Here is a 27,656-nt window from a genome sequence, read left to right as displayed (position 1 = left end):
AGGCAGTGGACAGTGTGTCTGGTCACCAAGATTGATCGACAGAGCATAAGATGGAATGAAGGAGTACCGCGAATAAGAGGAATGGCTGGATGCATCAACTTCACAAATTCAACAGGACAACTACAACATACAGTTACAGTATCCTCTTAAATTCTCCTTATCTTTTAAATGTTATTGTTGTGAACTTGAACTTACTTCTACGAGTGTGACTCTGTGCATTTGTTTGATCTCTGCTTCAAATTCATCCCTCCAGCTATTTGAAATACGTCTTTGCTTTTTTAAAAACTAATTTAATGTTCTAATAATAAGTCTACTCTTCATTCTCTTTTAGGGCAGAGAGGCAAGTGAAATTGCGTAATTAGTTACTGCAGCCCTGTACTGTCAACTTGTTTCTTCGTAGTTACTAGTAAGTTGCAGTAAGTAGGTAAGTAGTAGTACTACTTTTCAGTAACCTAACCATCCATTTAGCAAACAACTTCATGCATGCAGTAGTGCACTTTCTTTATGTACCTTAGAAGATTTATCAATATCTTCGAATCCAAAGATTTGTTTCTCTTCATTTGTTGTTTGTCCATGCTGTGTTTTATTTTCCTCTCTACCAAACTTTTCCGAAAACCCCCATTCCCATCCAATTTGCAAACCCTAACCCTCTTCCCCCGGGCTGTGTGGTTTTTCATTGAGGTGTGACTGACAACAATAAATTCCACACACTTGCTGGGGAGGATAAGGTCAAAGCAACCGAGAAATCATTCCAATCAGAATTTCATGTGCGCAATCGTGGATTGATCATCAACAACATCCTCCTCCTACGTGACAAATCAAATGCTTAATGCTTACGTTGCTGTGTCCTTTGGCTTAATACTATTTCTTATAGTAGTCATACTCCATGCAACTACTACTTATATTTACATTACTTTAGCACTGCTAAGGCTACAATTTATGGCACTGTTCTCTACCGTACTATCTGTATTGTACTGTTTCTAATGCTACGCTCAGGCCACTCAATGTTTCATTTCCTTTTTTTTCATATGCTGCTACTGCCAGTGTGTACCACTACTACTACCAGCACAACAATGATATTCCATCCGTCCAGGATTCAAGTCAACACCAAAGCTTTCGCTATTTGCCATACAGCCAGCCCTGTGCCTACCTAGCACTATTCTCAAACATGAACCACAGGTAATATAAGCATTTTGGGGGGGTAGAATAATGGGCTAGGACTCGGAGGAGAGGAGAGGCTGACAGTAGTACTAGTAAAGTACTAAGGCAATTGAATTCACTAACACTGTTACTGGCACTTTTGTACATTTTTGGACGTTTAGATAATCCATTCTGGTAGTAAGTTTGAAGAAACCAAACGTACAGTAACACCCGCCCACCACCACACAAAATAATATGAACGTGTATATTATCTTTAACACCATGCGTGCGGGCTCATTCTCCTGCTGTGCGCTGACTTTTTTAAAAACCCATTGTTCATGACGAGCTCAGCTCATCATGAGTGTACAAGAGGTGTAACTCATGACGAGCTGAGCTCGTCATGAGCGTCGAAGGGGTTAAGTATGTAAAATAAATGAATATATTTTCCCTAACAAAAATAAACTAACCCAGCTCACCCCCCTCCCTAAGCCCAACCAATGTCCAAATGTCCTTCAAATCCCTTTCCCCAACACCCAATTCCCCCCCAACAGTCTTTAAAAAAGGGGCAAGGGACAGTCATTTCCGGCGGTGGCCAGGTGGTCCCGTAGCTCTTTGCGGAGCTCCCGGAGCTGGCGTTGTTGTTTCTCTGCCAAGCGCTCCAGGAAGTCCACTCGCTTTCACAGGCGGCTCAGGCGTGTCATCCAGGCTCTGGGAGGGGCAGCAGTTGTTTTGGCTGCTGTGCGGCAGCGGCGGAGGCCCTGGGGGCACTGGAGGAGGTTGTTGATGCCCTCTCCTCCTGTTCCCGAACCCACAGCCGGCGATATTCCACAGCAATGGCCTCCATCTTACGGGCCCTGGCCCGGACAGCCATCCCCCCTCTGGTGAGCTTTTTGAGAGCATCTATATGAAGAAAGAAAGAAAAATAATGTAACCAATACTCTTTAACAATAACACAAAATAATTCAACAGAAAGTTGTCTCACAGTAACACTAGCAATTTGCAAGCACAGTATAACATTTTGGCATGTATCTTTCCGCCGTCTTAGTTTGTAGACCTGTAACAGTGGGAGTTTCAAGAATTCTAATACGAGGCAGCACTATGGATTCAATACATAGTCAGAGAGTCAGAGAGTACACCGGTATTCTTCTTTTTTTCTTTACTTTTGCGAAAGAAATTACTTGTACGTGAACTTGTGGTAGCCAGCATAACCCAGCTCACTCAGCTTGCACCCAAAAAAAAGAGACACAAGCCATGATGACGCGCACTTGCATGCATTACTTTAAGCAATATATACAGGTGGGGATAGGGAATCTCTTACTTTTGTATAGGGGTGGCACTGGCCATACTCGGCTACATCAAGGGCTACTGCTCAATGTAATTTATATTTCGCACTGCTCCCTCCTGGGCCTTCAGTACTACAAAAGGAAAATGAAGATTATTCATTTCTGATCATGTATCCATCCAATCACATGATCTCTTTGCTTATGTGATGGATGACTTTAGGTGCTTTATTCTGATAGATTGAGTGAACAACAGCGATAGTCCACCGCTGTGTTAAACAGCAGAAAGAAAATTATGAACATAGGGAGTGAGTGTGGTAACCATAATTGCCGGAGGAAAGGAATTGACTTGATATAATTGTCAACTATACAATACATACACAATATATGCTGTGCTTGCAAAGTAAACTACTGTACTGTTACTTTAGGCAAGGGAGAGTTTCAGAACAATCACAACTTGTAGTATTTGGATTTCCTCTGCTTTGCTACTCTGCCACGGACATGCTATTCGAACAAAGTAACACTCTTCATGCACTGAGCTTCTGCTCTACATACACCTCTGCTATGTATGAGGAAGAAGATACCATCCAGGCTTCCAAAGTAAACGTCTATCATTCTTCTTAATGTCTCAACTGTAACAACTTTACTTTTTCTCGACAACTAAATAACACCCTTTTAATTTTATTTGGTAAACCACCGTCTTAACTTGCATTTGAGTTTCACCCAAATGATATATTGCAATGCACACCACACATGAATTTTCTGATTCACCCACACAGGCAGTCATTTTTTCTTTCTCCTCCAACCATCCTTGCTTCAAGCAGCCATGCATCTGATTCCTTCCTATCAGCCACCTCTGCCTGCATTCAAAAACACGTATCATTCTTTAGTCATAAATGTTACGACTCGCTCGTCCTTCCATTGACCCTAAGTTCTTTCCCTTTTCGTTCATCACATCCCTAAAGTTCATCTGATATGACTTGGCTTCACAAGAAAAGTTTCCCAGCTGATTTGAAGTCAAATAGAGGGGGCCATTGCTTACTCGAGAACTACCGCCGCTAATGCTATTGCTAAGTCAAGGGTGACTGACTTCTCCGTGATTGGAAAAAAAAAATGTAGTTCTAAATCAGTAACTGTTCTTAACAGTACATTGTACTTGTAGTAGTGTACTTTCTACTGTACAGTACATCATACACTCCTTTGCGAGCCTACTCTAAAATCTTAATAAGTAAGGAGTATAATAATAACTTACCACCGTCCACCGCTGCTGAACCATCCCCCTCAGCTCCTCCTAGTGGCGCCGCCGCTTGAGTGGACCCCTCCGCGTTGCTGGTCCCGGCACTGGTGGTGGTAAGTGCTGCATCAGATGTTGTGACGCCTAGAAAAAACATGTCATATTTTTAGATGCCATACACCACCCCCTACTTCGTCTCGTAATAGAAAACAAAATGTTAAACAATTTTTAATTATTGGGACTGAAAAGAAGTCACGGTTTTGGGGAGGGTGTTAACTTATATGCTTAGCCATAACATGCAACTCTTTTTGGCACAACTGATGAATGCTTGCTCTTTAACATGCAACATTTTTATAATTATAGACAGAACCAACTACTCTCCATCACCACCAGGAGGACTTGAAGTTCCAACAAGGTGAGGGCTCCCAAGTCCCGCACAGTTACTTCTGACTGAGATATGTGGAAAGCCGAACTGCACCTATCATCAAAAATGTCCTATTTCTCTTGTCCATACTTATGTATGAGCAGAATAGTCCCTGAAACACTAGCGGTATGGTATGTGCTACTATCAAATCAAAAAGACAACTACTAGTTTATTCTCGATGGACATTGACATTTTGTTGTTGGAAATTGTCAAAGCACTAACATTAAGAAGACTGGAATAGACAGCAAGGGCAACCCAGAGGACTGCACTGAGTGCCTCTAGAGCTATTGCTGGATCAGAGTTTTGTTTAACACCGTTTGCCGACTAGGCAAGCTTAGCTACCTACACAGACCGACTCATAAATAATAGTAAATAGTAGTAGCACAGAGAGTGATGGTAGAGAGGCAGGATAAGAATGTAGAAACAGTCTACAAGAAGATCAAGGACCATTTTGTAAAAAATAGAGTTAGGGAAGTATAATTATCTTAAAAACAGAACTACTTACTGGGTCCAGCAGAGGAGCCTGCAGTGGACCGTTCCTCCTGCCCACTCTGTTCCGCTGGAGTCTGGGGTGGTGCTGTCGTCTTGCCCCTGGGAGGTGCTGATGATCATGAAATAAACACAAACATGGATGATTGTTTTTTGGGAATATTTGATTTCTTTGACCACAATCCTAAATTATCTTGGGGAAACAAATTAGCAACAATTGCACTACATGTATTGACCTATCTGATCTGGTCAATTAGGAGGATACTAGTACAGTATTGCTGGATTCGCAGACCGTCTACTTGGAAACTTATTTAAATCACTAACTAAACCAACAACAAAAAGGTTCTACTACAACTGCCAGCACTCAGCAGCATGCGACATGACAGACACAGTCCGTCATCATGATTGCAGAGTACTAAAGAATGTCCTACTACTACTAATAATAATAAGTCATAATATACTCAACCTGAAGCAATCAATCCATCACTATCTCTTCTTCTTAGTGGCAGCAAGACTACAAAGGAAGAACTAGACTTGAGTCTGTAGTCTCTCTAGCATTACGCAGTTCTGTAAAGTACTACACTCATACATATTCAGGCCGAATGAGCACAAAGTTGCAAACAAGTAAGCATAGTAGCAACGCCACTGAGCAGGCAAGCACCTGCACAGAACCCTAGCAATGAATGAAAAACAAGATATAAATTATCTAACGATCTAAGACACTGCACAGGCTCCCAGATGCCGATCCCAGCACTTCTCTCATTCTGTCAATACTATTCCCAGTATGAGAGAAGTGCTGGGATTGGTCTGAGTGGCCTGGTTTGCAACTCAGACAGTGCATTGGAGTGTTCCCCACCCGGCTGTGCAACACAGCCAAGTGGAGAAAGGCTACATGCGCCTGTCTATTTGGCAGGCCTAGGACGGCCTTCCGAACCAACATACGCACTAAGCAGTGCCCATTAATCCTCCAAAAGGTGAGGAAGGCCTCACCCCAACCCTGCTGGCTGTGGCAAAAATGAAATGATAATAAACTGATTTTTATCATTTTTTTTTCTTGTTTGCCACTGCTGACTTTCAGCGGTGGGGGGTGACGCTCTTTTGCCATAACAGAGGAGTTGCCCGGCCATAGAATTACTGGGTTAAGTGTCTGACCCCTATGGTCAAGATCTATGTCTTTGTAAGTTAGATACTTCTCTAGGGGGAGCTGAGCAACTCTGTTACCAGTGCCACACTTACCTGCATCTTGCCGTGAGGGAAACGGCCATTCTACCTGGAGAATCCTGCCATGAAGGAAATGGCTACCGGGCTCAGGGGCTAGGGGCTACATCCCCCAGCTGCCCGGCACAACTGTGACGCTCCCGCTGCGCCTGCTGGCGCCATAAGAACGCGGAGCATCGAGCGGGGCAGAGGTGAGCTGAGTAACTCCATTACCAGTGCCACACTTACCTGCATCTTGCCGTGAGGGAAACAGCCATTCTACCTGGAGAATCCTGCCGTGAGGGAAACGGCTACCGGACTCAGGGACCAGGGGCTACATCCCCCAGCTGCCCCGGCACACCTGTGACGCTCCCACTGCGCCTGCTGGCGCCATAAGAATGCAGAGCATCGAGCGGGGCAGAGGGGAGCTGAGTAACTATTACCAGTGCCACACTTACCTGCATCTTGCCGTGAGCTAAACGGCCATTCTACCTGGAGAATCCCGCCGTGAGGGAAACGGCTACCGGGCTCAGGGACCAGGGACTACATCCCCCAGCTTCCCCGGCACACCCGTGACGCTCCCGCTGCGCCTGCTGACGCCATAAGAACTCGGAGCATCGAGCGGGGAAGAGGGGAGCTGAGTAACTCTTTTACCGGTGCCACACTTACCTGCATCTTGCCGTGAGTGAAACGGCCATTCTACCTGGAGAATCCTGCCATGATGGAAACGGCTACCGGGCTCAGGGACCACGGACTACATCCCCCAGCTGCCCCGGCACGCCCGTGACGCACCCTCTGCGCCTGCTGGCGCCATAGGAACGTGGAGCATCGAGCGGGGCGAGGGGAGCTGAGTAACTATTACCAGTGCCACACGTACCTGCATCTTGCCGTGAGGGAAACGGCCATTCTACCTGGAGAATCCCGCCATGAGGGAAACGGCTACCGGGCTCAGGGACCAGGGACCACATCCCCCAGCTGCCCCGGCACACCCTTGACGCTCCCGCTGCGTCTGCTGGCGCCATAAGAATGCGGAACGTCTCCCGCCTAACGGGAGGCGTGCAGGTGGGTGCCGGGCCAAGCCTGGGCCAAGGGCAGGCCCGTCAAAGCCTGGAGGAGCGAGGGCTGGGCCATTCCTCTGACATCGGCTCCCTGGGGACTATTGGCTAGAAGGTACTGATGATTATATTTTAGCGTACCCACTCTGATCATTCATTAAACTTATTTGGCAATAACTGTTGTCGTTTGTGGGGGCGCCACTAGCACTAATTTATTATGACTAAGCGCAAGGGAGCAGTAGGAACTCTGGATGCCTTCATTGCTAGGGCCAAAAGTTTACTCACGCATGAAATCGAGCTCACTGAACGGCGTCTGTCTTTGGACCTTTTAACTGCTGAAAGACGCGCATCCCTGGATGCGTTAAATCAGGGTGATATCCCTCATCATCGCCTTTCTCTAACGCCGAACTTACAGCCACTGCCTGAAGTAATGCCCTCCTTATCGCCAATGCTACTGATTATGGATACTTCCCCCACTGCCCCACCTAATGGTCCCAAATTTACCACCCGGGCACGCGCTCCTTAAACCATGGCCTCGACAAAGCTACAGGAGCCCGCGGCAAAACGGAAGCGGGTTGTCCCCCCTAATTTAAAACCTAAAAACCCATTAAAAACTGTAAGAAGCATGTACCTCTCTACACCTGTAGTGATTACTTCTTCTACGGGTACCCAGACTGATAACGTCCCACATACATTGAGAACAGATAACATTATGGATGCCTTGGAGTCTAGTATGAGAACTATGATGAGTTACATAAAAGCACTCTCTGAGAAGAACATTAGTTCCCCGAAAAAGAGACTGGACCAATTGAAACGCCTGATCACACCACAGTCTGCTATAAAAAGTCTTGGAGATTGTTTTCCCCCTTTAACTATTGATCATACTACGGTGACTACGGTGGCTAGTGCTTGTAAATCATGCACTAAAAATCAGGATGTTATTGCTCCAAAGCCTATTGTTGTTCCTGGTCTTGGGTCGAAGGATTGTACAAAGCAGCCCTCAGTTTTGTATTTGGGCTCCCGGACTCCCAATGTTGGTGGACATAAGAATAGATCGGCTAATGCAAGAACAGTGCCTCCTAGCAATTATTCTAATACTGATGTTCTGAACCTTCCCCCAGCTTCCTGTCCTTATGTTTTAATTTTGGCGGGTGTCCCTTGTTTATCAGGCAACGGAAGGGAGTTGTTGGGTTGATTTGCGGAACAAGTGTGTGGATTGGCTTAAGAAATATAAAGGTTTCAATCCCGCCAACCTGCATGAAATTTTAATGGTGCGTAGAGCGGGGTGGGTTGGACAATCCCCCAAAAACATTGTGGGAGTCTGTATTGTTATCAATTTTCGTAGGCCTCAGACAGTGCGTAATGTTTTATGCTCATGAGACCAAACATTTTCACCATGTACTGATATCTGTCCTCATCCTAATGTGCCTGTAGATTAACCTTTGGCAAATCGCTTCTATGCCCTGTCAGACCTGGATATTCCTGACTGAAAATCCCCCCCACAAACTCATCGTGCAGAGAATGCAAGAGATCCTCCTTCTTTATCCCCACCTATTATATCTAATAATATACCCAGATCGACTAGAACAGTGGGAGCTAACGATTTAAATGCTTTGACCTGGAACATAGCAGGCCTCCAATCAAGGTTAGAAGACCCAGAGTGGCTTAGCCTAATAAATCAGCAGGATATCGTAATGTTTCAGGAGACCTGGGCTACACAAGAGCTGCACCTCTATGGGTTCCAGTGCCATAACATTTTAGCTGCTAAACCAAGATTGGGCCGGCCTTCTGGCGGCCTATCGATATGGATTAATATTGATGCCGGTGGGTGTGTTAAGAATATATCAACTGATAATTTACATTTCCAAGCTCTTTTATTTAAAAGGAAAGTTTATTTCTTTTTGATTAATTTTTATAATAATGATTTTACCACGTCCCCAAACAGGAATTTTATTGACTTATTTAATTTTATTGCCAACTTAGTGTCCAGGCAAGATTTTGATAAAGTCGGTGGTATCTTGTAGGGCGGAGATTTTAATGCTAGGCTTAACAATGCCCCTTTGCATATCAGGCCGAATGAGCAAGGCACTTCTTGTCAAAGGGGCATCGAACTGCGTTCTTTTTTAAGCTCCCACAACTTGCAAAATGTTATGGATATTGTTGCCAATTTCTCACTGAATGCCCAGTTAGTGCCAACTTGCAGAGGCAGGGGGTGTTGCTCAATCATTAATTATTTCTTTGTCTCACCCCGCCTTGCTGATTGTTTATCAGAGGACGTTGTTATCCCAATGAGTCAAGGGGGTCACAACCCTATTAGGGTTGTTATGCATTTGGAATCACGGCCCATCTTCAATAAGGAGTGCAGTGCCAGGAACCTATCCCCCTCTACAGATAAACTCAGACTCCGATGGCGGGGTATCAACATTAAGGAAGTGTTCCGTGCCCTAGTTAGAGATAACTTATATCTCTTTAACTCATGTTTGTCAGACACGGTCCCTCATCCCAAGGCCGTCTTTGACTTTGTTAAGATTTATTCAGCCTCTAAATCTTTATTATCAGCACCTCGTAGGGAAACTGAATTAGGCCCCAGATGGTTCAATCGTGAGTACTCAGTGGCGAAAAGGGAACTGCGCAGGACATTGTCTTCTAGACCAAATTGTCCCATTGAAGTGAGAGAAGCAAGACGCAGGTATAGAGTGACCATAAATAGAAGAAAAACAGAGTTCCTCGAAGACCATTGGGATGCACTGGCCAGAGCAGCTGATCTAAAGAAGGGAAATGCCTTTTGGGCCGCTGTCAAGGACCTCCACTGTTCTGGTGAGTTCCTGTGTGAGTGAGTGAGTGAGTGAGTAAGGATTTATAAAGCGCAACTTTGCCCATGGGCATCAAGGCATCAAGGCACTGAGGATGGTATTAGCTGTATGGAGGGAGGGAGAAAAGAGTGCGCCGGCTATGGGTAGGCCTCCCTGAAGAGCCTCCCTGAAGAGCCAGGTCTTCAATGCCTTTCGGAAGAGAGGATAAGAGGTTTGTCCTTTAAGCTCAGCCGGAAGTATGTTCCAGATGCTGGGGGCGAGGGAGAAAAAGGCCCTCCCGCCCCACCTGGCTTTGGTGACTCGAGGCACAAAAAGAAGATTTTTACATGCTGAGCGAAGTGCCCTGCCGGGGGTAGAGAGAGACACAAGGGGTCTGATGTCTTCAGCACCGGATCCATATAGGGCCCGGTGGGTGAGACACAGTACCTTAAACTCTATCCTGGCCTGCATGGGGAGCCAATGCAGATTCTTTCTAATGGAGGAGCCTGATGAGAGCCTCGGGCATCAGCAACAAACCTGGCTGCTGCATTTTGCACTATTTGAAGGCGGTGGACTCGACGTTTGTTGATTCCTATATAGTGCATTGCAGTAATCTAGCCTTGAGGATATGAGGGTCACAGTGACCTGTTTTCGAGCCTCGATGGTAAGATAGTGTACAATTTTCCTCAGGATTCTTAAGACCCCACAACAGGTTGAGGCAGTCCTGCTGACTTGTTTGTCGAAGGAGAGCTTGGTGTCAAAAATTACACCCAGGTTGCGGGCATACTGTGAGGGCGTGGGGCATGCTCCAAGAGCAGAAGGCCAGCACTCCATCGACCAGATCTCATCCTTACCTCGGAAGATAAGGACCTCCGTTTTCTCCCCATTTAATTTGAGGAAGTTCCTTATCATCCAGCCCGCCACTGCTTCCATACAGTTCCTGAAATTTCGGGCCGTGATGTCTACAGATTGCGAGAGGGAGACCATAATCTGGGTGTCGTCAGCATAGGATACGACTTCCAGCCCAAATGATCTCACAAGCCTGGCAAGCAGTGCCACATAGATATTAAAGAGTGTGGGGCTCAGGGACGAACCCTGAGGCACCCCACACTGCACAGGCTTGACTGGGGAGAGAAAATCACCCAGCTTGACCCTCTGTTCATGGTTGTCAAGGAAGGATGTCAGGAGGCTAAGCGCTGGTCCTTCCACTCCTATCCCCCTAAGGCGCTTGGCCAAGATGGAAGGGGACAGGGTATCAAAAGCGGCTGTAAGGTCGAGCAGCACCAGAAGGGTGGTCTGGCCACTGTCGACCTTAGCGCAGATGTTGTTTGTGACTACTGTCAGGGCGGACTCACTGCTATGTGCCCTCCGAAAACCGTGATGAGAGGAGTCCAATAGGCTGGAATTGTCCAGGAAGGCACTCAGGTGGTTGTTTAGATGGGCCTCTAGAATTTTCGAGGGGGCTGGGAGTGAGGAAATTGGGCGAAAGTTCTTTAAAATCGCTGGGTCCAAAGTGGCCTTCCTAAGGAGGGGCTTAACTATGGGCATTTTCCGCTCTGTCTGGAAGACGCCTTCGTGGAGTGCCGGATTGATTACCTCCATGAGTGGAGGAAGTAAAACTTCCCTGCACTCTTTGAGAGTTTTCAAAGGACAGGGATCAAGAGGAGATCCGGATTTAAGTTTGTCCAGGTGCAGATTCAGTTGCACCAGTGTGAGCGGAGGGAAGTTAGTGAGATCGTAACCCAGAGCCCTCACCAAAACTTCTTCCAAGGGGGGTGCTACTGAAGCAGGAGGGGCCCCTGGGTCTACGTTAAGGGCTTCTAGGCCTGAATAAATGTCAGTTATCTTAACATGGAAAAAGGTTAAAATCTGATCACAGAGTTCCTGTGTTGCTATTATGGGGTTGGGTGATTGAAGGACAGCCAGGGATCAACAATTTTAAACAGTTCCCTGGGGGAACTGAGGGAGGCAGTCAATTTGTTGAAGTGTTTTTTCCTTTCCGCCAACACCGCGGCTTTATAGTCCCTAAGTAAGCTTTTATGTTTATCTTTTTCGTGTGGGTCAAGGTGTGATCTCCAGAGCCTCTCTTGCTTCCCTGCCGTAGCAGCCTAAGGGTGTCTGTGTACCAGGGTGCTGAGGTTCGCTTTTTAGCGGAATAGTGCTGCTTGATCGGGGCCAGGATATCCACGGCCCTCGAGATAGAATTAAAGAGATCAAGAGCAGCAATATCAGTATCTCTCGCTAAGGTGGGCATAAGACTAGCCATCAGAGGGGATAAAGTCTTGTTGTTTAAACCCCTAAAATTCCTTTTTAATTCCCACTTACTGGGATCTGCTAAGGATATAACAGGATGGGGGGGTGTAAAATTAAGTGGGACGGCCAGATGATCTGACCAGGACAGGGGGAGGGGAAGCCCTAACCCTACCCTGGGGTTGTTGGTAAAGACCCCGTCAAGGGTGTGTCCGGCTGAGTGGGTGGGGCCTACTACTGCTTGAGTCAGCCCACAAGAGGTCAGAGAATCCAGTAGAAGGGCAGTATCAGCAGAGCTGTCCTTCTCTAAATGGAAATTAAAATCTCCAAGGATGGACAGGTTAGGTCTATCAATGTAGGGTTCCAGCAATTTTAACAAGTCATGACTGAAAGCTGACCTAGGGCCCGGGGGCCTGTAGATCAGGATACCGGAAAAGGAGACCGTAGGGGAGGAATTGAGAGCAAAATACAAGGCCTGAAAGGAGTCAAGCGGTGAGGAGAGAGGCTCGGTCCGACATCTTATAGAAGTTTTATGAAGTATTCCCAGCCCCCCCCTGCGCCCTTCTCTGTCCATTCTTTCCAGGGAGTACCCCTCAGGAATGGCATTTAGGAGCTCAGGCCCTGTGTACTCTGAAGCCCAGGTCTCAGTAATAAATGCCCAGGATGGTTTTCTGTCTGAGATAAAGTCTTTGAAAGCAATGTTATTTTTGATTAGGGATCGAGCGTTGATAAGAAACCCGGTCTCTGTAATCGGTGGGGGGAAGTCGTGGTTCCCTGATCTGGGCCGTTTATGATATAGGTCGGGGAGGGTAGAGCTAGTCCCTCTCCCGAAGCATTGGCACTCGGGAGCGTCAAGTAGCCCCTCAGGTAGAAGCTTATGGTGACAAGGCTTCCACGGGGGTTTGAGTGTATGTAATGACCGTAAAGAATACAGGGGGCTGACTGGGACTTGGGTGTCTAAATGGACAGCCTTCCTGGCCTCTGGTGCTTTCTTGGCACTGACGGGCGCAGACGGGCTGGACTCAGATGTGACTCCGGCGCTGATGCGGTGCGTCCGCAGATCATGTCCGCTGCGCGGAGGCATGCACCTGCATGCTCTTTTATGCGCTGGAGATTAGAGCGCTGCAGGTGTAGCCTACCCCCAAGATGGCCGCTGCTAGATTCCGAGGTCCTAGGTCCGTGTGTCTCAGCGCCTCAGTCGGCTGAATACCGATTTCTGACTCCGATCAGTTGTACCATTACAGGTGAAGCATGGGTGAATCATTTTGATGCCATTTATGCTGCACCACACTCAGAGTCGGCCCCACTGTCCTTTTGCCACCCACCGAGGGTTGACATAACTCTATCTGAGGTAGAAGACGGCATTAATCAGAGTGCAGGGAATAAGGCACCTGGCCCTGATGGCTTACCCATTGACATTATCAAATCAAACGTAGAAGTTTGGGCACCGCTTCTTTTAAATGTTTTTAATAATCTTACAGTTGCCCCTATTTTTAAGAAGGGAGAACGCTCTCAACCTAGCTGTTACAGACCTATCTCTCTTATCGATAATACTTTAAAAATTCTTGGCAGGATTTTATATAATAAGATTTTGAGCTGGACTCAGGACAATGGTATTTTGGAGTGCTGCCAACTAGGTTTCCGTAACAAGGTAGGAACCATTGAGCAGTGCCTTAATTTAAACCTAATTTTAGGCAAATATAATATTGCACGCAGATCGGCAGTTTATCTTGCATTTATGGACCTGTCCTCTGCTTTCGATCTCGTTAATAGATCGAAACTCTGGACAGCTCTTCTGAATTATGGTCTAGATGAGCCCCTTGTGTATTTTTTGGCTTACTTGCACAAGGACCTTAACGCTGGTGTCAGGATCGGTCAGGGTGGGCGACGTGACAAACGCCATGAAAGTCCAAAGAGGGGTCAGACAAGGGTGCGTGTTAGCCCCTCTTCTTATTATTATTTATATGAACGGGCTGCACAAAGTCCTCACCCCTCTTTCTCATGACGTCCCGAAAATTATGGACAAATCTCTTCCTGTTCTGCTTTACGTAGACGATGCGGTCCTTATGGGCCGCACCCCCAATGCTTTACGTATTCTGGTGAAGGGGTTTGCTGATTGCATGGAGTCTCTTGACCAAAAAACTAATTTTAAGAAATCTTTTATTATGTCCTGTGGCCCTAAGAAATGACAGTTAGGTTGCATCTCGGTGGGCGCTGATAAGCTGTGGTCTACTAATAGTTTTCCCTATTATGGGGTGGTCTTTGCTGCGAACAACTCCTGGACTGAGCATATTGCTCACTCCAGGGGTAGGTTCTCAAAGGCCATTAACTCAATCCTCAGCTTACCCCGTCCCAAAAATACTGGTACCATATGTGCAATTTTAAAAATGTATAAAGCCCAGTGTATTCCCGTTGTGACTTATGGCGTGGAGGTATGGGGTGTGGCTAAGAGCGGACCCATCCAATTTGAAGAGAATAGATTTCTCAGGAAGATGCTCTGCATCCCTATCTCCACCACACAATATGTTTGTCATAAAGAATTACATTTGAATTTTATTGAAGATTTTGTTCGTGCCCGCCCTGCCCCCTTTTGGCTCACTATCTGGAAGAACCCTGCGGCATCACTCACTAGAGACATCATCATTGATTGTTTGAACTGTGATGAATGTTTGGATATTCTTTGGCTCTTTGGAGTGTATAATAGCCTTTGTAGCATTAATCAAGGGAGTGTTTTTACCAACTATACTGCAAATGATCTCCCACATAAAAATGAATTAAGACATGCTCTATACACACTGTACGACCAAGAAAGATTATGCCGCGAATCTTCAAAGACTACTGTCTCTACATATTTGGCCCATGATTTTTTAACTTCACCCATGCCTCGTTATTTGACACTTCCGATGAGTCACTGGGTGCGGGGCTTATTATTCCGTTTAAGGGCTGGCACAATTAAATTTGTACTTTGTTTTCCCCTCGGCCACTGCAACAAACTTGATTCTTCGCCCTGCCCGCGTGATGGCCTGAGTGGTCAATCTGCGTTGCACTTTTTATTCTTTTGTAAATTTTACATGAAATATATTAAATGTTTCTTAACTCCGTATTTTAAAAAACTTAAACCTATTAGCTTGGAAAATGCTTATCTAATTATATTAACTATGGATGATGTTGAACTTATTTTTCGTATTGGTACTTTTCTGCAAATAGCCGTCCGAGCTAGACAGACTATGCTTGACCCATGAATTTGTTTGTATCATGTGATCTTATGATGTTTTTAAATCTTGCAGTGATTTATATGTATTTGTACTTTTGTGGATACTCCGATATCCGAATAAAGTTTCTTTGAAATGAAATGACTTCTCTAGACAGCCATACTGCTGCTACCCTAGCAAAGATAATAACCACAGCTGCATGAAGGAGAAGCGCTTTTTTATGTGGAAGCACACTACTACCGTTTGAACAAAACCTGTAGCAGAGTCACTGTGATACACTGTTAAGACAGACCTAGAGCGAAATGTGGCTCTCCCTGGACAACTACCTGTCCTCACACAAGCCACCGTAGCCGCTCAGACTTAGCTAAACCTCCTGAGCGAGTCAAGATCCTGACCAGTCTCAATTGCACACAAGCACTGTGCTCCACCCAACATCACAACCATACAATTCTCCTCCTCTACCTTCTTTCTTTCCTTTCTCGCAGCCCGGGGGGACAGACAGTTAAGGGGCCGCAGACATGATCAACAACCGGCCATACAAACTATACGCAGCCCAACAGAACCGGCAAGGGCGGGGGAGACGGCCAGGAGGCCGAGACAAGAACTATCACCGATTATACGAGCAATATGTAACTATGTAACCGGCCCGAAATGCCACTACAAACTCTCGCCAGGTCTCCACCCCCCCTGGGGCGCTCCTTTGTCTGTATCCCTGTTTACTGTACCTTGTATATACAAATTCTTCTTTTCAATAAAAAATTACTGAAATTAAAAAAAAAAAAGATACAGAGATGCATCAGAGTAATGATCAGATGTGCTTATATTTGGAGTCAGGACTCTTTGACAAGGCTTCTAGTGACCTTTGGCCACGCCCTTATGGGCATCCTCCCACAAGCGGCATTCATCTGATTGACAGCAGTGGTATGGGGTCGGTTTCTTGGAGGGTGAGATTACCTGTGTGAATTTCATTCATTTTGCCTGCTTTCTTTCGAATTTTCACTAAATTATTGTGAGGGGCAAAAAACACAAGACAAGAAAGGACCGACTCCTCTGTCATTTCCACCGCTGGGCGGAGCAGACTGGCAGAGAGTGTGCCCAGGTGCCTCTGCCGCTCGCTGGCTGGGGGGGCGGCGCGAGCTGCAGTTAGGCTGGGGTCATGGGCGTCCACAGGGTGGGGGGGGGGCAAGGAGGGGCGCTTGCCCCCCCCTGGAGCGACCCTCCTTGCCCCCCTGCGGACGCCAATGAAAACTGTGACTTCAAGACGGGGTTTTCACTCTCTTTCCTCTCCTTTCTTTTATTTGCTTCCCTGTGAAATGGATCCAAAAAAGAGAGACGCTTTTGCTGGAAATGCCATATTTTTCTGACATTTTAATTCCAAAATGCAGCAATGGGAATAAAAGGCTAAAAATATGAAAAATAGATAAATAACTTAATAAAGTAAGACAGAGTGGTCGCAAACTGGCCAAACTGATTTTATTCACACTGGAACACAGTAGCGCCACTTTTACAGAGTTTGCCAGTGAAGCTCTTTTTTTGTTTTCTTGTCTTTGTTTTCCCTGGACTTGGAACTAGTGCACCAATCCTGGAGAAACTGCAATGTGTGGTTTGGAAAACAAAATGTGTGCTCCGGCTCCGCGTCCAGGGATGTGGTCTTTTTACCATACTGCTTACATTTTGTAAGGATGTAAGCAATGGCCATTGAAATGGGTCCATTCAGGGCCCTGTAGTCGTGTCCTTAATTTTTCAGGCAAAAGCACTCACTGATTTCTGAATAGTGAGTGTTAAAGTATTAAGGTAACCATGTTGTTCCTGCTTACATTTCTCATGGTTTGCAAAAATTTGCAATCCCTACAAGTGTTTGCTTTTTCCAGGATGTTGTTACTTTTTTTTTGTAGGCCGCATATTGCTCTTTCTAGTGCGTAATTTAAATTGAGCCGCATCCAGGTGTTTATAGCGGGCAACAATTGGGTTGTAGTTAAAGACAGTGGGAGTTTCTCAGTGGGTCAGTTCTGTGTTCAGTGGGGGAGAGGATGTGGCACTATGGTCAGAGCTGCCGAATTTGGAACTGGGAACCAGGTTCAGCCTTAATAACCAGCCCACCAGACCCCTCTCCTGCGAGAGCACAATCACATGCTAGACCTTAGAAGGCTTCACAACACCTTAGAAGTCCTGGTGTCTTCGCACCAGCAGGTGAACCCTAGCATGACAAGTGTAGGTTAATCTTCAAGGCTTGTCCACCACTATCCATACTGAAGTTCACCTCCAGTCTTGCGGGCAGGCATATGAAGCAGCACACCTTAGAACAACAGTCACTGAGGTCACAGGACCCTTGAGAAGGGCCAGCTCTAGGGCGGTGCAACCAGTGTGACCGCACTGGGTGATGACTTTAGGTGGAGGCATCATGTTTGCAAGTATATTATGGTTTTAAAAATGCTTACTGCCTCTTTCCTGGCCTCCAGCACATTTCGGCAACATCCAAATGTCATGATGACTCTGGTGATTAATGTTCTTCCTAGAGAGAGATCAGAATTTTGTCTAGTGGAAGTTTTGACTCATGGAAAGGTAGCTCAGAAGGTTAATGTAACAGCTGCAAAGAACATGCGCCATGTAGATCACAAAGTGCACATAATGTAAATAGGTCAGTGGGCTACTGCTTTTGTCAGAGAGATCCTTTTGTTACTTGCAGTTTATAAATTCTAATCCTAACTTAGAACAGTGAGCTATGAACTGTCATCTAAGAGCTGCATACAAACTGCAAGGTATAAATTAAAGCGTTATGTTTCCCACCCCCCCAGGCTTTGATTATCTTAATGTCCCAAAAAGTGTTCTTTTGGAAAGAAATCAATTCTGATTATTAAGGAGAACCCCCAATCATGGTATTACGTTATAAATTCCGGGTATTGTGTTTCTCCAGACCAATCACTATAAAACTATACGGGCTACTAGTATGGTTGTCATGTGACTCCTACACCTTGTAGTCCTTAGTCTTATGTAACATTTTCTATAAAATGATTTACACACATATTGATTGTCTATGTGTAATATGTTTGATATAAAGTGCTCTGACAACCTACAATGCATCTGAAAGAGAGTGGTTATGGAAACTTGGGGGGCACAGTTAAAGGGTGGTAGTGAGGGAATCCATGGCAGAAGCGGTCATTGGGGGCACTAACAAACATTAATGAACAGGGCACCACCAGTGCTATGGCTGGCCCTGCCCTTGAGGCCAGTCTGCCTCACCCATAGGTACCTCCATTGCCCTTGTTTCAGCAATAGTAGCTGCAACTCACCAGGGATTAGCAATGCAGGATTTGCACGCACACCAAATTAAGTTCGCAAACTTCAGTCTCCCTGCTTCATTCACAAGCACTTTTAACATGTGCTGCCTGCGCTGGGGCCAAGGATGAATGAATGAATGAAGTGATATTTGTATTGCGCAAACTTAGCCCAAAGGCATCAAGGCACATAAGGTGGAACAGCTGAGAAAAAGGTCATACAGGCTGTCGTCTATAGGTAGGTTTCTGTGTAGAGCCAGGTCTTTAAGGCTTTGCGGAAAAGAGTGAGGGGCACAAGTCCCTTGAGTTTAGCAGGAAGTATGTTCCAGAGTTTTGGGGCAAGGGCGAAAAAGGCCTTCCCTTCCCATCTGGCCTTAGCCGTTCAGGGGACTGACAGGAGATTCTTGTTGGCGGAGCGCAGATCCCTGCCAGGGGTATAGAGGGACACAAGAGACCTAATGTCTTCTGCACCAGATCCATGGAGAACCCGGTGGGTAAGACATAGGACCTTAAAGTTTATTCTGGCCTGCATCGGGAGCCAATGGAGGCTTTTTCTGATAGAAGAGCCTGATGACCGCCTGGTGGCATTAACAACGAACCTAGCTGCCGCATTTTGCACAACTTGTAGGCGTTGGACCAGCTTCTTATTTATGCCTAAATAGAGAGCATTGCAGTAATCCAAGCAAGAGGAGATGAGAGCAACCGCAAGTTGTTTCCGGGCATCCAGGGAGAGATAATGTGAGAGTTTTCTAAGTATCCTTAGGACCCCACAGCAGGTGGAAACGGTCCTATTGACTTGCCTGTCGAAGGAAAGTGTGGTATCAAGAATTACACCCAAATTGCGAACTGCAGGGGAGGGTATAGGACAGGTTCCAAGGGAAGATGGCCACCAGTCACCTGACCAGACCTCCTGTTTATCTCCAAAGATAAGGACCGCAGTCTTTTCCCCATTTAATTTGAGGAAGTTTTTGGTCATCCAGCCTGCCACTGCTTCCATGCAATTCCTAAAATTTTTGGCCACAGTCTCCATAGATTGAGAGAGGGAAACCATGATCTGGGTGTCGTCAGCATAAGACAGGACCTCCAATCCGAACGATCTTACTAGCCTGGCAAGTGGGGCCACATAGATGTTAAAGAGTGTGGGGCTCGAGGATGAGCCCTGAGGGACCCCACACTGCACAGGCTTTGCGGGGGAGAGGAAGTCACCCAGTTTAACCCTCTGCCTGCGCTGATTGAGAAACGACGTCAAGAGGCTCAGAGTGGACCCATTCACTCCCATCTCACTGAGACGGGAGGCCAGGATAGTGGGGGACAGGGTGTCAAAGGCGGCTGTAAGGTCGAGCAGGATCAGAAGGGTAGTCTGACCACTGTCGACCTTGGTGCAGATGTTATTAACCACCACTGTGAGAGCTGTGAGGATGACAACATTATGCCGTAGTGTTGACTAAATTATGCATTTAAAAAAGGCTGCAGCGTAATGCAGTATATTTTCAGATATTTTATTATTTTGACGTGTGTACACACTCGCTAACAGTCTCTGGAAAGATTTTGCCTTATTAGTACCAGTGTAACATACCAACGCAGCAGTGAGAAAGGTGACCAGTCAACCTTTACAATAGACCATCCACTCCGCAGCAACACAAGTCACATTTTATAATAACTTTTGATATGTTTGAGCTACAAACAATTTATTAGTTTAAATGGTCAGATCATGCAGCAGATCTTGCATTATGAGGCAAATACGGCAGAGCCATCATTTTAGAGAAAACATTTGCAAACTAGGATATTTTGCCATTCATGTTTGAACTGATGTTGTGGAAAAAGGGAGTAGTGCTGATGACAGAAACTCCATGGCTCAGAGACAAATGACTTGTGTTTCCATATTTTATCGTATTTGGTACATTCTGTGATTAGAAGCATATCCCATTTTGTGAATATATTTTAATGTCAATAACTCATTATAACCTTAAATAATCATGTGTATTCATTGGTTGATTAAACTGGGCAGTGAAATGCCAAACAAATACTAAAATTTGGGATGTCTGCGCATTCTGGCCACACCTCTGGCTCTGCCCACAGATCCAATCCTTGGGTTATTCCCGCCCTCTGATTCTCCGCCCACTGTTCCCCTACTTTTTTTCCCACACTTTGACCACTGTGTAAGACTCAGCATCCCTGGACCTGTGATGTGCCGCCACTGCGGGCGCCGCATGTGCCACACATTTCAGGTGCCGGGCATCCGCATAAGGGAGCTGGTCTTTATTGTATCCCTAAACGTGCGCACGTTGTCAATTTGACATTGACTACACGTAGAGGGACTCTAAGTTTCTTTTAAAAAATATAGCTAACATTTAGACCTATACATTATATTTTGTATAAATGAATTGAATGTGTATAAAATTTAGCAATGCCCGTGGAATTCTAGTAAAGGGAGCATCCATTGGCGCATCACTAGCGTGTGTGATTGCTGCATTATTTATTACTAACTTTGACGTTGTGCTTTAACTTTGGATAAATGTTATCATGAACTCTAGCACGAAGAAGCCAATATTGGTAAATATGTGTGCTACAAATAATCCCTAGCATACACTGAGCATACAGTATATTTAATATGGTGCTTTAATCATAGGCTGTTTTAAAGTATTCTGATAAAAATCGAATCATGCTGAAGACAGCATTGATTGGTGTTGGATCGAGGACCCAGAAGTCTGCACACCTAGCAGACAGAGATAAAGCAGCTTGTCAGAAAGTTTTGCGTTTTCCCTACAGGCGGTGTTTGTTGGCCTGTGGCACGGTCAGTCACATGTCCTGGATTCCTGGCATTTAATTGAGTCTATCCCAGTTATGCGCCCCAGTGTTTCTTGTGCCCCACCTGGCACACATCATGTCGGAAGATGGTGATGACGTTAACATTTTGCCCCCCCCCCCTGGAAAAATGTCTGCGGTGGCCCATGGCTGGGGTGTGGTCTCTTACTGGTATAAAAGAGGCTGCCAGCCAGGACGAGAAGGGAAAAGGCAGAGCATGGAAAGAGGCTGCAAAGAGAAGCAGCAGTCACTGTAATGACTCGCCTGCACACTAGTGCGGGAGTTCTGCGGTGCAGTGTCCGAAGGGGTGAAGCAGAGCTCCCGGGAGCCTCGCCACCGGTCTGCCACCCAGGAGCACGAGGCAGCAGGGGTAGGGTGGCCAGGAGTCCAGTATTTGCCCGGACGGTCCCTGTTTTTTACCTGCTGTCCGGGCAAATTTCAGGAAATGTAGCTCCTGTCCCCGGTGTCCTGGTTTTTAGAGAGGGGCGACTGAAAAATGTGGGAGGTGCTTTTTTGTGTTTTGCAGAGCAGGGATAGTTAGCAGTTGTTTCAAGAAAGCAATCTACTTAACAGGCAAGCTTCTGGGTTTAAAAATTGCATTTTATTTATGTTCTAGCTGCCTGTTCTGTAAATCACTGATGAGGAGCGCTGCCATTCTCTGAGCTCGCTTGAAATAAAACTGTAGTCCTTCTTCTATTTTCGTGAAATGTCCCTTTTTTTGGCTTTCAAATTCTGGTCACCCTAAGCAGGGGGTATGATGGGACAACCATCTGTGGACACCCATCCACGGTCAGGTGCATCACCGGAGTGCGTGGCAGTGGCCTCCGAAGAGACCGTGACCCTGCCCGCAGTCACTGCGGAGCTCCAGCCCCTTTCTGAGGACCCCACAACTGCCCTGGGGCGGCCACCGCTTGGGGTTCGGAGGACAGATGAGGTTGGGTGCAGGTCACAGGGTGTCAGAGGGGCACAGTGCTTTCAGTGTGCCACTAGGACTGTCACATACGGAGCACCTGCACTTCTCAGCAGGGTCCCTGCAGGGGCGTACTTAGATCAGTAAGATGGGAGGGGGTTGGGAGGGGGGTGGTCAGCTTCAGATTTCCCAACAATCACGCTGGCATATAATGTTAATATACATTAAGTGACAAGCAGGGTGCACAAGAGGGGCTTAAGAGGCAGTGGAAGAGAGAGGAGTGCGGATTGCCAGGGGTCCTAAGTGAGAGAAAACATTATTCTGTGAAAAAAACAATTTTTTTAAAGTCTTTCCAAACAGAGACAGGGAGAGGGAGAGTAAAAGAGTGAGAGAGTGGGAGTGAATGTGTGTGTGTTTGTAAAAAACATTTCTGGTGATCCACAGATACCTCACCATCCTCGACTGAAAGCACAGGTGGCCAACTAATTTTCATAAAATTCATATATCTGGGGGGTGTATCACCCCTCTCACCCCCGAAGCTGTAGCCCTGGGTCCCTGCACTTTTAACATTAGTGCCGGCACTTCGCAACAAGGGCTCCTTACATTTAACATGGAATTAGTGGCACTTCACAGCAGGGGCTCTGTACCTTGAATATTGGAGTACCAGTACTTCGCAGCAGGGGCTCTGCATTTGATACTCTGGGGGGCACCTCCCGCGTGGATTTACTGAAGGTGCAGTCATTTTCCCACTGCCACCCGTGGATGCGTAAATGTGTAGTCCCTAATCTGTCAGATAAAACGATACTTGCCTACTCCAAAAATCTAGTGACGTCATCGCAGTCTTTTTCGCCTCTTCACCTGATGATTATTCTTCAGCCCCTCCATCACCTAGTAGTTTGTTTATCACCACTCCGGTTCCCTTCACCCGCCCTCTGCCCCTTCCCCCTCCACCTATTAGCACCCCTACTTCCTTCAAGAATCTTTCACCTCAAACACATCGGCCAATCATGACCCACCATACCCCTGTTGTCACGTGACCAGGGCACATCTTCATAGAGAGTTGTGGGGTTTTACAGCCCCCTATACTTATTGCAGTAATGTAACGTGTCCCCAGTAACGGACCGGTTGTGCCTTGAATGTAAATTGTATTGTAATTGCATTTATATAGCGCTTACTACCCCTGACGAGGCGTTGTAGCGCTTTTACAGCGAGTAGCACGCTACTCCGGGACCCATAAAGGATTAGTGTTGAATTAGTACAGTGAAACATAAAAGTAACTTTTAAATGGTGGATAGGTTAGTCAGTTATTTAATTCGGAAGGATAGCAGAAGGATAGAAGAGGAAAAAAGGTTTGTATTTATATAGCGCTTGTTTTTTTTGCACACTGGCTGTTCACCTGTGTGCGGGTCACACATTGTGACAGGACTCAGGGCGCAGCTGGGATCTGAAACTAGCGCTGTGCGTGGACAGGCCCCCATCACAGTGACACCATGCAGTGCATCGCCATAGGCAACGGCGGGAGTCCCAGAATAAATGTATGTGGTGAACAAAACAGCAGGAACAGGGGCCAGTATGCTTGTTCAGGGGAACAATAGTGAGTGCTGCTGCTCTGTTCCATCAGAACAAGTATTCAATGTTGTTTGTTAATGTATGTAAATGAATGTGCGCCAGGGAGTGCGTGCACATGTACGTTTGTTGAGTGTGCATGTGAACCTGAGCTTGTGTACATTTGAGTGTGTACACATGAAAACATGGTTGCAAGTGAGTGCACACTTGAGTGCAAGTGAATGGGTGTGCACGTGTGTGTGTGTGTGTGTGTGTGTGTGTGTGGACATGGTTGTGTGTGCATGTGCAGAAATGTGTTTGAGTCTCAACAGCTCCGCTTAGCCTTCCGCCCTTCTGAAGTCAATGGCATGATACTTCAAGCGGTAGATGTGCACTTTTGCTATCATACATTGTATGTTCATGTGTTAATTGCACAAGACAGTGTGTTACTTGCACAGGAGTGTGTTTGCAGAAAGGTGTTTGAACTTCAGTGACGCCACTTAACCTTTCATCTTTTAGGGGTTGATTAAAATAGGTACCATTACAATACATGTCTACTATTCAGTGCCAGGAACCTTTGGCAGAGGTTCATGTCAGCTGCTGAGGTATGGAATCCAGTCCTACAGAGACTGAATCACCTACAACTTGAGGCACCAAGTCAAGATTCCAGGGAGTCCTGCGCACTGCACCTTCCACCCTGGGGACTGCAGATGGGGGAGGAAATAACCAAGGTTTTACTCCACTCGGCCCTAATAAAAGGATGCTATAGAAAAGGCAGACACCGAGATGCTACGGGAAGGCATTAGAATACTAAAAAGGAAGGAAGTATTATCGGATAAGTTAGGGAATTCATTCCTCAGAAATCACGCAGCATTAGGTGAGAGACAAATAAAAATGATTAACCTGGGGAGAGGTAATAAAGACGCCATAGAAATCACGATAAGACCCAATGACCAAAGGTGGGATATGGAAGATGTACTTGCTGGGAATAGATACAGAGAGTTGGCATACATGAGTGGGGATTGGTGTCAGTACAACGCGGATTTTTACAACGCATTCCGTTACATCGGAATTTTTACAACGCAGGATCCATTACATCGGATGCCATTACAACGCATGGCATTACATAGCAGATGCTATTACAACGCATGGCATTACACCGTAAGTATAGGTAAGTATACCTTTTTAAAAAAAATGTTATTAAGTTAATTTAATTAATTTAATTTAATTAATTTAATTAAAATATATTTTTAAATAGCCATTAATTTAATGTAATAAAATAATATCTATTTAATAAATGTAATTTTAATAAAAAATGGAAATAATTTAATTTAATTAAAATAATGAAATTAATTTAATGTACATATTTTTATAATTGGAATTAAATTAAATTAATTGAAATAATTTATTTAATTTAATTAATTTAATTTAAAAATGTAATTAATGTAATAAAATTAATTTAATTTATTAAATATATTTTAATTAATTTAAAAATGGTAAATATAATTTAATTATCCCTAAACACAAACCTACCCCTGTACCCTACAATACCCCTGTACCCCAAAACCCAAAACCCTGCCCTAAAACCTAAAAACACCCCTGTACCCCAAAACCCAAACCCTGCCCTAAAACCTAAAAACACCCCTGTACCCCAAAACCCAAAACCCTGCCCTAAAACCTAAAAACACCCCTGTACCCCAAAACCCAAAACCCTGCCCTAAAACCTAAAAACACCCCTGTACCCCAAAACCCAAACCCTGCCCTAAAACCTAAAAACACCCCTGTACCCCCAAACCCAAAACCCTGCCCTAAAACCTAAAAACACCCCTGTACCCCCAAACCCAAAACCCTGCCCTAAAACCTAAAAACACCCCTGTACCCCAAAACCCAAAACCCTGCCCTAAAACCTAAAAACACCCCTGTACCCCAAAACCCAAAACCCTGCCCTAAAACCTAAAACACCCCTGTACCCCAAAACCCAAACCCTGCCCTAAAACCTAAAAACACCCCTGTACCCCAAAACCCTGCCCTAAAACCTAAAAACACCCCTGTACCCCAAAACCCAAAACCCTGCCCTAAAACCTAAAAACACCCCTGTACCCCCAAACCCAAAACCCTGCCCTAAAACCTAAAAACACCCCTGTACCCCAAAACCCAAACCCAGCCCTAAAACCTAAACACACCCCTGTACCCCAAAACCCAAACCCTGCCCTAAAACTTAAAAACACCCCTGTACCCCAAAACCCAAACCCTGCCCTAAAACCTAAAAACACCCCTGTACCCCAAAACCCAAACCCTGCCCTAAAACCTAAAAATACCCAAACACCCCAAAACATATACCTCAGTACCCCAAAACATATACTCCTATACTCATACTTATTTAAAAAATTACTTAAATTAATATATTTAATTTATAATATTTAAAAACATAAATACATATTTTTATTTATAATTAATAATAATTAAATCAATTATATAATATTAAATAAAATATAAAAAAATTATATACTTACCAATACTTACGATGTAATGGTATGCGTTGTAATAGCATCTGCTATGTAATGCCATGCGTTGTAATGGCATCCGATGTAATGGATCCAGCGTTGTAATAGCTGCGTTGTAACAGCATTACGACGTAAAAGTTGCGTTGTAAGTGTAACATACCATGAGTGGTGAGCAAGATGGTTCTACGAGTGAGATCGATTAGGAAGTAGGGTCGCCGCACAGCCTATCTATAATGACCTGGAACATAAATGGGTATAATAGAATAGTGGCACAGAAGGATTTTAAAAATATATTGAGGAAAAATGACATTGTTTGCCTCCAGGAAACTTGGCTGTGCGGCGAAATCCCTGCTACCGTAGGTTTTACTCATTATGTAAAAGCAGCAAAAAGGAACATGGTGGGTAGACCTTCAGGGGGGCTGATGACGTTGATTTCTACAAGGATCGCCAAGGACATTGAACCCCTGGAACTAAAGTGCAATTGGGCACTGGGCAACAGAGTGAGAACAATAAATAATATGCTGGGGGGTGAAAGTCTATGCATTATAAATGTATATATTCAGAAAGGGAAAGCAAATGAGTATAAGGCAGACTTGGAACGCTTACAAACTGACCTGGAAGTGGTGTGTAACCGTTTTCCAAGGCATGTGCTCATAATATTGGGAGACTTCAACCATAAATTGAACCCTAAAATAATGGACTCTTGGTTGAAGGACTTGTTGGATGCATATAAAATAGAGCGGGCGCAATTTCCCTGCTGCGATACTTCAACTAAAGATGATGAGCTTGGGCAACTGTTGGGGGTTATGGGATTTGTATGTTCCAACGGTGGAAAGAAAGCGGACAGGCCTGCGAAGCGTACCTTTAAGGTAGGGCAACAATTGTGCCCCATAGATTATGTATTCATACAGGCCTGGCATTTCCATCTTATCAAACAGTTTGAAATTCTGGGGGTGGAGGGTAGTGACCACTATCCATTGCAGGTTGAACTTCAGGTAAATAGCCCCCCGCAAAGACAAAAAGTGCTATTAGTAGATGTAGAATACCCCAAGCGGTTGACAACACGAATCACCGATGAATATATACAGAAACTAAGTGCATATCAGCTAACTGTGAATTTGGGTAACCTTGCACCAGAAGAGAGCATAGTCTGGTACGAGGGTATAATAAAGCAATTGGTGGAATGCCTTTGGATTAAGTTAAAGTGTAATAATCATAAATCAGTAAACAATGCGACATTACACCCTAACAATACCAAATTCCAAACATTGGTTTGATGCTGAATGCTGGAAACTAAAGGCTGGTATTAAGTAACAAGAAAGACGCCTCAGAGGTAACTACAGTGAGGAAGTGCTATTAGAACTCAGAAAATTGGAGTTAAAATATAAGACAGTTATCAGAGATAAAAAAAGGAGCTTCAAGAACAAATGTTGGGATAACTTACTCGAGGTAATTGAAGATAAAAATGTGAAAGGCTTTTGGAGGTTAATACAGGACTGTACGGGAAAAGCACAAGGGACCATGCAGTGCTCAGTGCCAGAGGA

At 45.3% G+C, this 27,656-nt stretch overlaps 1 long non-coding RNA gene across 1 annotated transcript in view; it reads right to left on the bottom strand.

The window, feature by feature from the left end:
* Nucleotides 1-1,655: 1,655 nt before the first annotated feature.
* The window catches only part of LOC147659073 (uncharacterized), a 57,837-nt gene continuing 31,836 nt past the window's right edge, over nt 1,656-27,656 (bottom strand). The window contains exons 2-4 of the long non-coding RNA XR_015307324.1: nt 4,584-4,679; nt 3,673-3,798; nt 1,656-2,040 (exon numbers count right to left, since the gene is read on the bottom strand). This is a non-coding gene — a long non-coding RNA (uncharacterized LOC147659073). The remainder of the gene's footprint in view (nt 2,041-3,672; nt 3,799-4,583; nt 4,680-27,656) is intronic.

Source organism: Lissotriton vulgaris, unplaced genomic scaffold, assembly GCF_964263255.1.
Source record: "Lissotriton vulgaris unplaced genomic scaffold, aLisVul1.2 SCAFFOLD_921, whole genome shotgun sequence".
In the NCBI taxonomy this organism is placed as follows: domain Eukaryota; kingdom Metazoa; phylum Chordata; class Amphibia; order Caudata; family Salamandridae; genus Lissotriton; species Lissotriton vulgaris.
This window is presented reverse-complemented; position numbering and strand designations above follow the sequence as displayed.